Source organism: Microtus ochrogaster, chromosome 21, assembly GCF_000317375.1.
Source record: "Microtus ochrogaster isolate Prairie Vole_2 chromosome 21, MicOch1.0, whole genome shotgun sequence".
NCBI classification, from domain to species: domain Eukaryota; kingdom Metazoa; phylum Chordata; class Mammalia; order Rodentia; family Cricetidae; genus Microtus; species Microtus ochrogaster.
In genome coordinates this window covers 35,875,664-35,891,272 of record NC_022022.1, presented here as the reverse complement: position 1 = coordinate 35,891,272, position 15,609 = coordinate 35,875,664, and the positions used below count along the sequence as shown (strand labels likewise).

Sequence of the window (15,609 nt, the reverse complement as noted above, 5' to 3'; positions counted from 1 at the left end):
TCTCTCTCTCTCTCTCTCTCTCTCTCACACACACACACACACAAACTCTCTATCTATCTATCTATCTATCTATCTATCTATCTATCTATCTATCTATCTATCTATCTATCTATCTATCTCTCACACACACTAACTCTCTCTCACTCACACACACACACACACACTAACTCTCTCTATCTCTCTCTCTCTCTCTCTCACACACACACACACACACTAACTCTCACACACTCCCTCTCTTAAATGAAGGGTGAAACTACACAAAAATGTTGCCAGCCCCAATTCAGCTTTACACCTTCTTGTTTTTTCCCTCCTCCTGGATGATGGTGTCACATAAGTTCTTTTTACTATCTGGCCATTTTTTTCAATCTTGTATCTAATGATCTCAAGTATCCTCAAGCCCATTGACATGTTTGCTGTGCTATGATAACAACAAATGCAGTGTGTCTGAACATGTGATTTCCTACCCTGGGCAATGGCACATCCACTCAGTCATCAGCAGCAAATTGTGAACTTTGGATCCCACTCCTAATTCTCACAGTAACTAATGTGAGCTGGCTGTCTGTTCTAGTATTTATCAAGCATTTTTTTTTCTCTTTTGCCATGAGAGCTGTTGCTATGTCTCAGACCCTCATTATTGTGTTGCTACTTAACGTACTTTGTAACATGCTGTTGATTCTGTGGAGAAGCTAAAAGCATTTTTTGCCCCTCAGTATGCATGGAAGATTGAGCAAAAGCTCACTTGCAGATGCACAAATCCCTTATTGTAAATGACATAATATTTGCATTCCCTGATGGCCAAAGATGTTGAACACGTTATTAGCCATTTGTATTTCTTCTCGCAAAGAAACTCTTTTCAGTTCTAATGCCCATTTGGGGGTTGGGTTGCTTATTATTTGATGTTTAGGGTTTTTTTTTTTTTTTGGTCTGCTCTAGATATCAGCCTTCTATTAGATCTAAAAGTGTTTTCTTGTTCTGTAGGGGCCCCTTTACTTGATTGGAGATTTCCTTTAATGTAGAAAAGCCTTTTAATTTCATAGAATCCCATTTGTCAGTTATTGGCCTTAGTTTCTAAATAGCTGGAGTCCTATTCAGGAACTCTTTACCTGGTCCAGATCTTTTGTGTCCTCCCTGCTTTTCCCACTAACCAAGAGCAATTCCAGGGTTACACGCGCAAGACTGACACTAGACTGGGCCCCTCCCTATTCTGGACTGGTTGAAGGAGGCTCATGAGGCCCCGCCCACCCCTTCCTGGGAAGCTGGTCACAGTTAGTGAGTTGCTATGGATGGGCACACTATCTTTGTTAGTGGTGTCGCCACTAATTAAGTTGGCCATAGTCAAGTAAGTGGTCCTCCACCATGTTCATGCTTCCAACCCTTGAAGCTCAGTGGGTCCCCAAAGTATACATCTATGCTTCTGCTTTAGCCTGTTCCTAGGTTACCTGCTCAATGCAGTGTCAGGAATGTGCAAACACTGCTGCACTGTAATGTTTAGGAAATATGATGTAGATGGTTAGTACATACTTCTTTTTTCCACAGACACTTTTTACCCATGGTTGGCTGAACTTGCCAATATAGAAACTTCAGCACGGAGAGCTGGCTGTGGCTGTGCTGTGATGGAAAGAGGCTAGGTGATTGCATATGATACAGACTTCTTTAAAAGAAGTTAGATGGCTGTATTATTTCTAAAAGCAAAATGCTCAGACTAATGCTGGCTGCTGATACCTGTGGGCCATGGGGATGGCAGAACCCATTCCTTTGGGAGGGAAATGTGATAAAGCATAGCCATACTGGGTTATTTCCATTTATTTCAGACCTTGTCTGATGACAGGGACTCACTGTAGTTACTATATATGTGCATTTAATGCCAAAAACAATTTTAAGAAAAACATGGCTTTGATGTAATTGGAAGGTGACAGGACATTGCCTTATAAAATAAAAAGTACTAAATTCCTGAGGTCGAAACTGAAGTGCAGATAGAAGACATAGATGATGGTTATGGTAGTTCAAGTAAGAATCCCTGAAGGAAACAGTACATGAAAATGACCACAAGAGGGCGCTAGAACCCTTCTCCAGTGAGTCTTATTAGACCGTAATCAAATCAGGCAACAACAAGCACCTGTAATCATGACCCGTATGCTTAGTGTTTAAAACATAATATTTTTGTAAAAACCATAGGTAATTTAATATGAGAAATATTGTAACCTGGTAAATATCATATAACATAAAACAGTATTACCAAATATTTTTCTGTTGTGAATTGTAATTGAATTACATCATGACCCTTAGCTCAAATTAGGAAATACTTTTGAGATAATTCTGTTATCTTAGTCCAAGGACCTAAAAATAAGCACTTAGTGTTTTTTTACTGGTGAATGCTAATTAGTTTACATTATGTTGTAGAGTTAAAAAAAAAATCTAATTACCAGGCTCTTTCGTTTTTAATATAGTGTACCTGGAAGTACGTCATTGAAAAAAACACAAAAAGAAACCGCTTTAGAATCTATTGTATTTGACAGCTATAAGGGTTTCCTAAAGAAGATTTGAAAGTCCTTTGGAATTAGGACATGGCTGGTGGATCTTTACTTCGCCTGTGAAAGTAGCAATGCAGGTCAAAGAGCTGCAGAACCTGACTGTGCAGGTCACTGGGCCGTGTGGCGCCCAGCATTAAAGCCGGTGACGTTGCTGCCTCCACACTAAGAGCTTCACTCTTGTTTTTCTAGTTCAGCCATAGCTTTGCTCTAGTTTCTAGCGAGGAAAGAAAAAGATTTGTTCTTACCCTGCCACCAAGTGAATTATTTTAAAATAATCCAACAGTTGTCTTGGAGAGAGGATCAAAGTCACCGAGTTCCAGTCAGGTCAGCCCAGTTGATTCTGAAATCAAAAGTTTAATATCTCAGAGATAGCATTTACTTTGGCTTTATGTCTGTTGGGACTTATTTGTACACGTTTATGGGGTACATTCTGATAATTTGGCACATGTATACAGTGTTTGATGATCAAATCACTAATAACACTTCCATTTCTTAAACGATCTATCAGTTTATTGTTTTGGAATTTTGTAGTCTTGTCTCATGCCAGCTTGCTCCCAAAATGAAATGGAATGGTGTAGAAGATACCAGAGTGTTTTGATGTGCTATTAAAATACTATGAGTAATTGTCATTTTACAAACATGCTCTTGATACACATATACCTACGTAAGAAAATGGGTATATTTTCACAAGCTAGCACAGATATGTTTTGTGTTAAACGGTGAGGAAGTATCTTTCTTACTTTGTATTACAGTTTAAAAAATAGTTTGAAAGACTCTGATTTTAAAAATGTATTTCAGTTGTGCTTTTTATTGAATTGGTCATGTACTTTTAAATGAAAAGGTAAAAAAATCAAATCCAAAGAAGGACATCATTACAAAGATTCATGGAAATAATGAGACCTTCTGGTGAATTCTCAACTTTTGCTTTGCTCCTCTAAGTCTCCTGAAGTTCTGTCTTTAAATCCCAGGTGCTTTTCTTGTGGTGGTGATAGTTTGTAGTATTCAGTCCCCTTTCAGAGCCACAGTAATACTAGGCCAGCACAGTGTGCGTGTGGCAGCATTATAGTTTAAGTTAGCTTATGCGTATAGTTTAACGTATACCTCATCATCACGGCCACCCCATTTCATTACTGTAAGCCATTCACAAAAAGCTAAATATGTTAGGATGCAAAGTATTTATTTTTTTTTAATTTATTTATTTATTAAGGATTTCTGCCTCCTCCCCGCCACCGCCTCCCATTTCCCTCCCCCTCCCCCGATCAAGTCCCTTTCCCTCATCAGCTTGAAGAGCAATCAGGGTTCCCTGACCTGTGAGAAGTCCAAGGACCACCCACCTCCATCCAGGTTTAGTAAATTGAGCATCCAAACTGCCTAGGCTCCCCCAAAGCCAGTATGTGCAGTAGGATCAAAAACCCATTGCCATTGTTTTTGAGTTCTCAGTAGTCCTCATTGTCTGCTCTGTAAGTCCGGTTTTATTCCATGCTTTTTCAGACCCAGGCTAGCTGGTCTTGGTGAATTCCCGAAAGATCATCCCCATTGTCTCAGTGTGTGGGTGTACCCCTCGCGGTCCTGAGATCCTTGCTCGTGCTCCCCCTCCTTCTGGATGCAAAGTATTTAAATGTTTATAGTCTAGATGAAAATATTAAGATACAAAAGAAGTAAGAATCCAAGTCGAGTTCTGAGTTGTCAGCAGCAATACTACCATCTGCTTGCTCATCTTTGTGAAATGATTTTCATGAATAACATGTAATGATCTTTTTAGAAATAGTGACTTGACTCTAGAGAAATAGTACATTAAAATGTGATTTTTTTTCTTGTTGATTGTCAGAATTGAGATTTCTGGGTTTTTTTTGTTGTTATTTTTAACAAAACTAAACATCTTTTATCTATATATTTCTGACGAACATTGATGATCCTATACATTTAACTAAATCTAACAACAGTGGTGAAAATGGAACATAAAAGATAATTTCAAATTTTAGTTACATTGATATACTTTTTCCCTAACTGATGGACAGGACCAGTGAATACCCTAGATAAAGTTGTAGACTATATATAGATTCACTAAGACTGAATGCCACACAGTTATTAAAACAACAACAAATTTGCAAATGTTTCACATTACACATGCAAGAAAATGCATGCAGGGCTATCACATTTACTCTTTAACTTTAAGGCCATTTTGAAAGTAAACTGGAGTAAGCGTTTTAATATTATGTATGTACATCAAGGCAATCCAGTTTCTGTGCTTTAGGAATGATTTACATATGATCTGTTTATATCTTAATTTTATACTTTAAAAAAGCTTTTTAACACTTAAAAGCTTAATTTTAAAAACTATAGCTTGGCTGGTAGTTTTCTAGAGATAATTATGGCTATCTCCCCATAGTTATTTTCAAAATCTTAATCTGACAACTCAGAAAGGTAAAAAAAAAAATGAAAAGAGTCAAACACATGAAATGAATGTAATTTAGTTTTAAGGTAACTTTTCAAAATACTTTTAGCAATTTGATAGTACCATAATCAACTTTTTAATGTAACTTAATATAATGAGGGATGCATTAAGCATTTTCAGCATTCGGAAATCTTACAATTATATAGCATCCATATTACCACTATAGATGTAGCTTTTAAAAAAACCTATATTGAATTCACTTTTATTTGTTTCCAGATCCCGGGTTATACCCAGGGTCTTGCACGTGCTAGGCATCTGCTATAGCACTGAGCTATATCCTTCAGTATTTATATATCTATTAAATTTTTATTCATGAACGCCTTCATATTGTATATAAATAAATGGTTAGATGAATATTTTTAAACCTTTGTAGATTTAATAGTAAGAGTTTAAAAATGTATTTCTGTGTTTTTGTAGGTGACCTAATTTGCTATGTAATGCTTTTTCTAGATTCCTAGTAAGTTATGATTACCAGATTAGGTAAATTTAGCTCACTAGATGCAAATACATGTATAAAAATATTACTGTCTTACCAAATATAGTAAAGCATATTTTCAAGAAGGCACAAAGGGCCACTTTGTGTTGGCATACATTAATTAGCTTAATCAAACACAGAATGAGAATGAATTTGCTAGACTACAAGCAGTACCTTACTAGGCCAGGCTCCGTTGTTCATTGAACTCGGTTTTGTGGTGATTTTGGCTCTGGTGTGTATGATGTGTGACCACGGGACCTGAGTTTTAGAGAGCTAGCCTTTTCAGTTTTCTGTTTCTGGTTTTTAGCAGGGTCTCATTGTATGGAGATTCCTCTGCCGACACTTCCATAGCAGTTATGATTGTAGGTTTGTACCACTGTGCCCAGCTCTGTGCCTAACACTTTAGACTCTACAATTTCTTTGTTAAAATAAGGCTCTTGAAGTACCTTTGTAGCACTGTTTGAACGGATGATCTGATGTATTGACATGCTTGGTGTGTAAAAGATAGGGCAAGAAGGGTTTGGATTCCACCCTTTGATCCTTTCTTAACAGTGCCCATTATTTACACTGTTATGAGCCAACAAAACAGATGTCACAAAACTTCAGTATCTGCAGATGTTTTTGAGCTTCCTGCTGCAGACAGTGTGACTTCTTCGTGGGGCCCTCAGTCAGTTCCCTCCTCACCTCCACTGTCTTCTGCAGCCTCATTTTGTAATCGTGTAGCTCCGTCCTGCTAAGGTTCCTAACATTCTTTATGCACAAACCCCTATGCCTTATACAGGCTACTCTTGTGTGAAAGACTTCGCCTGGCCCCCTACTCCCAAGCTCTTCTGTTCAAAGACGGTTTGCCACTTTGTACAATGTCATTGAGCTCTCTGGCTAGGCACTTATTCTTTCTCCTATACAGCTTTGGTAATGTCTTTACCATTGAATTCGTCACACTCATTTTAATTGTTTGTGTGTGTCTTCTACCACTGTTTATATAGCCTATGAAGGGCCAGGCCAAGGCTTACCAATCCTTGCTTTAAAGCACCTTCCCTATGTGTGGCAGTTCCTTTGGTAAATGCCAGTGAGTGAGTGCACAGACCAAATTGTCTTATTTTGGAACTCTTCATGTAATTTTGGGGATAGAACATTCCTTTTGGGCTTGGCATTCCTTTAAGGGCTACTGAACAAAGACAAAAGCAGTATCTGACCAAGAAACTATTTAAAAACACCAAAGAACTAAGGACAAGAGCATGTTAGTCTCATGAAGCATTAAATTAAAGGTGGTGAACATAAGCTGTAATTGGTGCTGTCTTCTATGTCCAATAATTCAAAATATTAGCAGTTCTGTAACCATGACCAGATTTACTATAGCAGGCTTTCTTGTTGGATTACCTTTGAACACCAGCCTAAAAATAATGGCTTAGAGACTTAAATATAATGAAAGTTTGGCCTTAGCTTAGGGTTTTTCCCCAACTAGCTCTTATAACTTAAGTAACCCATATATATAAAATCTACTTCTGCCACATGTCTTGGTTATCTCTTAGTATGACATCCTATTTGGTTCAAGTCTACTAGTGAAGCCATCACCTAGATTTTTCCTCCCAGTTTCTTTCTCTGTCTGTGTCCAAAAATTCCACCTATTGCTCCTGCCTAGCTATTGGCTGTTCAGGTTTTTATTACACCAATCACAGCAATACATCCTCACACAGGGTACAAATATCCCACGACAATTTTCTTTCTCTTAAAAAAATAAGGAATTCATTGTACCTAAGGAGCCAAGCAATGGAGCACAATGGGAATATTAAGGATTTGGGCTCACCTTACTTTGAACAGCAAATTTGGATGCAAAGCACCACTATATTGCATAGAAATGGGCAACAGATATATACAGAAAAGTTAAGTCTGATTATAGGGCCTGGGTCAGAAGACATAGAAGTCTGTGAAAGGGAGTAGAAATGACTTGAATAAAGAATACAGTTTGGAGTTGAAAAATACATTTGCTTATGGTGAAATTTTATTTTACTCAGGAATATCATGCATACACACACAAAACAAAAGCAAAAACCTCAAGAGTTTGATTTCTTAAAGGAAGTGCAAGTTGTTCAGGGTGTTTTAGTGGCAAGAGAAAAAGTAGAGTTATTGGATTAATGGGGAACCTGGCCAGAAAGTACTTGGAGATATCAGTGTGGGCTTGCTTCTGGAAGGAAGCTATTACAAGATCTGCAATCTGTATTAGTGGAGTCAGATTTGCTCTATTGACAGATCAGTATAGCTTTAATGTGCTTAACAGACCACACTGATTTCTCTGTAGTGACTAAGAATGGAGTCCAGAACCCTGGGTTAGAAGTTATTTAGGTGCTCCAGCATAGATAGAGGTTTGATGATGGATATCAGTCACCCTAGGCACTGACAATAGGAATGGAAAGAGTTCCAGGGTACACAGACCTGCGACCTTAGCATCTTTACCTGACTCCGACATTTTAAACCCTGTTTTCCTAGGGAAAATACTGTGTGATACAGTACTTGTGCATCATATTCTAAAACACTGGCAGAGTGATCATGTGTAGCTTCGAGAAAGAAGATGTTCATCCTATCTCCGTCTCACTCCTGTATCCAGGAATCTACCTCCATGGATTTAGTCAGACTAGGACTTAAATGCTGCAAGGAAAAAAATGTATCCAAACTGAAAATACACATTTTCTTTGTTATCATTCCCTTAACAGTACAGTAGCGTAACAGCTATTTGCATGGCATTTGCAGCATCCCTAAGGATCTGAGGTAGTTTAAAGACATGCTTAGTTTATAGTCAAGTACAATGCCTGTTACATGAGGAGCTTGTGCATCTGAAGATTTGAGTATCTACGGGGGTTCTAAAGCAGATCTCCCATGGACACTGTCTTAGAGTATCCATTGCTGTGAAAAGACACCATGACCATGGCAACTCTTAAAGAAAACAGCCAATGGGGGTGACTTTAGTTTTAGAGGTTCTGTTCATTATCATTATGGCAGGGAGCATGATAGGGTGGAGGCAGATATGTGCTGGAGTAGTAGCTAAGAGTCCTACATCTTGTAGGCAACCGAAATCGACTGAAACACTGGATGGTATCCAGTGCATAGGAAACCTCAGCTCCTGCGCAACAGTGACACACTTCCTCCAAGAAAGCCATCCCCACTCCAACAAAACCACACCCTCCTAGTAGTGCCACTCCCTATGAGACTCCAGGAATACTTTGTATTCAAACTACCACAGACACTAAACGGTTATGATTAGTTCTAAGCAATTGAGACCATGGCATAGACAATTGGCTGACTATATACTTGGTTTTTAATGTAATGTGCCAAGTTGCACCATATAAATCTGGATTGGCTGCATCTTGCACTTCATTCAAAATAAACTGAAGCTTACTTTTAATGATGGCCTGATTTATGCAGCTTTTTCTTTTGCATATGCATTTATTTTTCCTAATATATATTTCCTTCTTTCTCATCTTCAGAATCTTTGATGGGATCTGCAGGTGATACTCAATAAGTTTATTAACATTAGTATCTTGATAAATTCCTTAGATTTCCTTTCCCCAAATCATTGAACTATATATGAATTAATACTCAATTCAGAGTTTTTTGTTTGGAAATTTTTATAAGTAAAAGAGTCATTAAAAATGAAATATTTTGTTATTTTCCAGCCTAGTGCTTTTGTTGCTGCACAAAACACTATGACCTAAGCAACTTGGAGAGGAAATGGCTTATTTGGTTCACACTTCCAAAGCAGTTCATCACTGAAGGAAGTCAGGACAGGAACTCAGACAGGGCAGGATCCTGGAGGCAGGCACTGATGCAAAGACTATGCTGCTTACTGGCTTGCTCAACATGGCTTGCTGAGCCTGCTTTCTTATAGAACCCAGGACTACCAACCTAGGGATGGCACCACCCACAATGGGCTGGGCCCTTCCCATTAGTTACTAATTAAGAAAATGTCCTACAGGCTTGCCTACAGTCCTGTCTTACGGAGGCATTTTCTTAATTAACGTTCCCTCCACTCAGATGACTTTAGCTTGTGTCAAGTTGACTTAAAACTGTTCAACACATTTCCTCTCACAGTAATGTTGGCTTTTCTGAAACTTTTCAGTTTGCTGTTTTTAGTAGCAGTTCTTACATGTTAGGACAGCATCACCTGTATGCTTTCTTTAATTGTATGTACACATAACTCCCAGGTGAGCCTTGTTTACTTTCATGTCTGCTGACCGTGCCAAGAAATGAATGGATGCCTTTTTTTAAAAAAGCTTTTATTATTAAATGCATCTATGCAGGTATCAGAAAAAAACAAAGGCATCTAGCTCAAACATGGTGGCCATGTGTCATTTTAGTGTTCAGTGTTCCTAACTTCTGATATTGTATATTGAAAAAATATCGATGTCCATGTCATTTTAAGGGGAGACTTGCTCTGTAGACTTTGTTGGCCTCAAATTCACCTTATTCCTGTTCTCCCAGGTGCTGAGATTACAAACAGATGCTTGTACACCCGGCTTTCCCAACCTTCTCTTTCTATCAATCAGTGACACAGTTTTAATTAATAGTTTGCTTTGTTTTCTTTTTTATGTGTGAGTATATGTGGTACATGAGTGTGTAAGCACACTTGTGTGGGTGTGCTTGTCTATACATGCCCCTGTGGAGGACAAAGGTTGGCATTCAGTGTCTTCTTATTCTCTATTTTATGTTTTTATGACAGGGTCTCTCACTGAACCTGAAGTCACAATTTTAACTAGATTGTGTCCTCACTTCTCCCCATTGCTGGGGTTACAGGAATATTCCACTTGTTTGTTTTTTTTGCATATGTGCCGAGCTCTTGCTTGCTGCTTGCACAAGGAACACTTTACTACGTTATCTCCCCACCATTGACTTGCTTTTCTTGTTTTGATGCCAAAAGGGTTTAATATGCAGTAAAAGCAAGGGATCTTAATTGATGGTGATTGTGTTGTAAAAGTATAAAAATCAATGCTTTCTAAAAAAATATAAGTTGTAGTTTTGGCAAGTACAATACAAAGAAGCTTGTTTGTATTATGTAATATAAAAGTGTTATCACTTAGAAATATTTTAGGGAATAGTAAATTTGGTGCAGTCAGATGTAAAAGGAAAATGACAAAACGTAGTTTACAGTGTGCTTACTTGCCTTTAGTTCCTCTTATTTTGTTGAAGGAGAACTCATTGGCCTACTTGAATGCAGTGGCGGCCTAGAAAGAAACAAACTGCATCAGCTAACACTAAAATGGTAGATATCCTTGATCGTTAGCAGTAATCATTTTAATGGTATTTTCCATTTCAAAAATTATCAAGACTACACTTGAAGTCATTACATTTACAGGCTCTGAGAAAAATAAAAGGAACTATTCAATTTATAATATGACGAACTCTTACTTTGACCCAAGACAGCACATTTCTTGTGTTAGAAGAACATCGGTGATTACTTAAGAAGGACTAGATTACTTAAGGACTAGATTACTTAAGAAGGACTAGATCTTGTAGAACTAGCATAGAAAGAATTCTTTTTAGGACAGTTAGAATTAACTATGTGCCTGGCAACTGCTGAAATCTGCTTTGAGTGGCATATTCTTTGCATCTAAACTTCATGTTTAAAATTCAGATGTTTCAGCTACGATTCTAGTTAATTCACCCCCATTTTCATATGCTGTGGGGGTATTTTAGAAGTAAAATACAGCTTTTTACTTTATTGTGGGTCGATAGAGCATGGGTTTGATTTGATATGTTATTTTTCTCTCCAAGAAAGACTCATTTGTTTGTGAGATTTGATTAGATCAAAGACTGAATAATGTTCATCTCAGCTGTAAGTGGATATAAATTCTATCTTCATTTGAAAGCTAAAGTAGATATGGGTGAGAAAGGAAGTTACTGCTGCTACAACCACCCCAAATCTCATTTTAGGCTTTGTGCTACACTAATAAATCGAAATAACTAGATTTGCTTAGCTAAGATGGATAGATTTATTGGTTCTATTTTTAAATTTTTGTATGAGTAAGTAAACTGCTACCAGTTGCATGAATTTCATCTCTTCTAATAATGTTTTATTGCCATCTGCCCTCTACATTTCTACGTCACTTGCCACAAAGGCCTGAGTGAAGTTGTCCCCTTCTGTCAGAATTGGGATGTTATGCGGAGAATGTGCTGGTTACCCTCATATAGCCCTCCTTTCTCCCCATTTTTATTTCATGCTAGCATATTAATCTTTTTAAAGACAAATGCCTAGGTTCAGTTATAAATGCTTTTCCTAAAGAGTTGCTACTCTTATTAGTTCATGTATGTGGTTCAAGCGCCCTTGATCACATCTGCCCCACCTGCGGTCTAGTTTTGTAAACAAAGTTTTATCAAAGAGAAGCCATGCTCACTTCTTTACATACCATCCAGGGCTGTTTTCAGGCTTCAGGGGCATAGTTGAATATTTACTGTCTTAGTTGGGTTTTATTTCCGCAAAAAGACAACATGACTATGGCAGATCTTATAAAAGAAAACATTTAATTGGGCTAGTATGTTCATTATCACAGCAGGAAGCATGGTGGCATGCAGGCAGACATGGTGCTGGATAGGTTGCTGAGTGTTCTACATACGTATCAGCAGGCACTGGGGAGAGAGAGTGACACTGGCCCTGGCTTGAGCATCTGAAACCTCAAAGCCCAGCCCCAGTAATAAAAATACTTATTCCAAGTGCCATTAACAGTGCCCCTTCCTGCGAGCCTATGGGAGCCATTTTTATTCAAACCATCACATTTGCAAAAGAGTCAACAGTCACATGAAATCTGAACTAGTAACTTGACGGTTCTTTATAGAAAAACCCCAACTCTGGATTCAAACCATGTGTATGAGGAAAATGTTATGCTTCTTAATTCTGCTCAGTAGATCCAAACTTTCCAGGGACCTGGAAGCACCTTTTACAGCACTAACTCTATTTCGCCTGTGATTACTTTATTGCCTCATCAGGATCAACCTCCAGAAGATGTTCAGAGGCAGGTGCTTATCCCTAGGTATAGCTTTCTAGTAGAGTTCTTGGTATAGATACTGGGTCTGGCCTCCTGGTAGTGGTTGAATGAATGGCTGAGTTAATAATATGAAGTCCCTTGTCAGAGTTCAGCACCTGACATTGGGAAGCATTCTGTGCACACCCCATAATGTAGTCAATGCTTTGTTTACAAGGCTTCACTATATAATTTTTTTTTTTTTACATTTTGTGTTAGTTATTGTCTTCCAGATTGGGAAACTGAGCCCCAATGATGGCTTTTCTAATGTTTCAGCTTTGAAAACAGTATCATTTAACATGATAAAATCTTGCATTTTCTTTTCTATTTTTTTTTTTTTGCATCAATCATTTTGTCTACCTAGTGAGGACACTGTGTATAAGGGAACATGACTCCTACTTCTCTTCCTTCCTTTGCTTTCAGGTTAGGCTGCTTTTCTTTTTGAGAAAATGGTGAAATTATTTATATAGCATCTTTGAAAATAATGAAATAGTCTTAATGTATACACTTACATGTTTTCTTATCCAAATATGAGACAAATTATACAATTATTTTTTTATAGTCATTTGAAACCAAGTCTTATGTTGTCAGGTCTGTCTCAAACTCACTGTGTAGCTAAAGTTGACCTTGAACTCATGATCCTTCTGCCTCAAATCCCAATGGTAAGCTTGCAGGACAGAAGCACCATACCCAGTTAGAAATTTCATATCCATTTGTGTGTGTACACGTGTGCACATATGTTTGTATGTATTGAGGATGAAGGTCAATGCCATGTTTTCCTTAGTAGCTGCCCCTTTTGTTTTTTAAAACAGGGTGTATCAGGGTTCTCTAGATGAACAGAACTTACAACTTGTAGAAAATGTGTGTGTGTGTGTGTGTGTGTGTGTGTGTGTGTGTGTGTGTGACTGAGTGTGTACATATATATGAGGAATTTCTTAGAATGGCTTACAGGTTGTGGTTCAACTAGTCCAACAATGACTGTCTACAAAGAAACGGTCCAAGAATCCTGTAGTTGTTATATCCACTGGGCTGAATGTTTCAACTGGTCTTTAGTATACTCCAGAATCCCAAAGAAATAGGCTCTAATAGCAGTGAAGGAATAGACTTGGCAGCAAGAGTGAGCAGAAGTAGGCAGAGAGAGAGAGAGACAGAGACAGAGAGAGAGCAAGAGAGCTTCCTTCTTTCATATCCATTATGTAGGCCGCCACCAGAAGGAGTGGCCCCGATTAAAGGTGGATCTGGATTAAGTGAGTCTTCCCGCTTCAAATGATTTCATGGGACTGATCAACCCAGCTACCACTCAGGCCCAGAACTGGGGCTATGAGTTGGCCCACCCCAACATTCACCCCATTTATGAACTGCTGGGGCACATGAAGGGGCCAGTCCTGCAGACCCAAAGCTGCAGGATCTCTATGACACAGAATAGCCACAGGATATCCAAGAGGAGTCCCAGTGAGGGCCCGGTATAGATAGTGTGGTAGAAACCAGAAGCCTCAAACAGATCAGTGACTCCTTGCAGTGAACACTTGCAAGTAAAGATATATGGACTAAAGGATAAACTCTCTGATGCACCACGTCACACTACAGCTTCCATGATGAGATTTTTCTTTTCCTTTTCTTTCAAATTTTACTTTGTTTTATCTTAAAGGGCAGATGGTGGATGTGAAAGGATGGGGAGATGAGTATAATTGAGATATCAAGATAGATGTTGTGAAATCCACAAAGAATCAGTAGAAAGTTGTATTAGGAAAAAAGAAAAGAAAAAGATCCCCCATAGGTATACCCAGGCATGTGAATTTTAATTCATTCCAATAGTCAGGTTGGCAGCCAAGAATAGCCATCACACAGGGTCTCCTCCCTGGTTATCTAGACTGGCTAGCCAGCGAGCACTAGGGATGTCTTTACTTCCCCAGGGCTAGGATTACAGGCATTTGTCACCATGCCTGGCTTTTTATGTGGGTGCAGGGTATTCAAACTCGAGTTCTCATGCTTGCATGGCAATCACTTTAAAAACTGAGCTGTCTCCCAAGCCTTCAGGTAAGTTTAGCAATCCTTTTTAATATTCCTGAGGCTATAGGTTACACTTTGGTTTTGCTTTTTAAAGTAATGTTTGTGCTGGTAAGATTGCTAAGCAGTTAAAGGTGCTGCCATCAACCCAGCTAAGCTTCCTTTGTTACCTAGGAACCCACGAGAGAACTGACTCCCGCAGCTTTAATCTCACCTCCTCATGCATACCGTGGCACACACACATACAGACACAAGCTAAATAAGTTTTCTTGATTTTTAAAAAATAAATATTTTATCTGGGTTCTTTTTTGTTTCTTTTCTTTGCTCCCATTTATCATTTTTTTATGAATATCACTGGTCCTCACAATTAAAGCATGAACTTGTCTTCCCACCCCATATGTCACACAGCAATGATAATTATTCAGAAAATGCTGTGCATATTATGATAAATGAGTTATTTGTTGACTTCAGCTAATGGTACTAAAACCCTCTGTGTTTACGGCTTATGTTTTTAACTGCTATGTAATTGTAACTGACTGAAATAAAACTTTTTTGTAAACTCAATAGAGAAAAACAGTCATCTGTGTACTGACTGATATTTGGTTACATGCAATATAAAAAAAATTAAAAGAGAGTGGTACCTAATCCAAGTCTCTATATTCACTTTAATTATGACTTTCTAGATCCAGTTTAATCTGAGTTCTTAGAGTTGAAAGGGTGGTGCTAACGGAAGAACCCGTCCTCATGGAGCTGTGGACACTTGATACTTAGCCTTATATGCACCTGTTTCAATTCTTCATGGCATACATGCCAGCATTCTCCCCTGCTGAGATAGATGAGAATAGTGTAATCTGTCCAATTTAGCTTCTAATCATTGAATTAAGCAAGTCTTTTATTCCATTTCATAAAAATTACACAAACCCCAGAATGTCCTCTGATCTTAGATCTTTAGCTTAATGTTTTCCATTTTGCTGGATATGATTTCATGCCTGGATTATGAAAAGTAGACTGCTATTTATGCTTTCAACATAAGGAGCTTGATAGAAAAGAGTGCACAGACCCTGTGCATTTTCTCTTGGCCACCATATGTTTAAGATGGTTGGAGAAGGGGCAGAGGAGTAAGACTCGCTG

General features: G+C 38.3%; 1 protein-coding gene across 6 annotated transcripts in view; it reads left to right on the top strand.

Moving 5' to 3' along the window:
* Positions 1–15,609, top strand: part of Pdlim5 (PDZ and LIM domain 5) — a 163,838-nt gene that overhangs the window by 121,466 nt on the left and 26,763 nt on the right. The gene's annotated exons all lie outside the window — the stretch shown is intronic.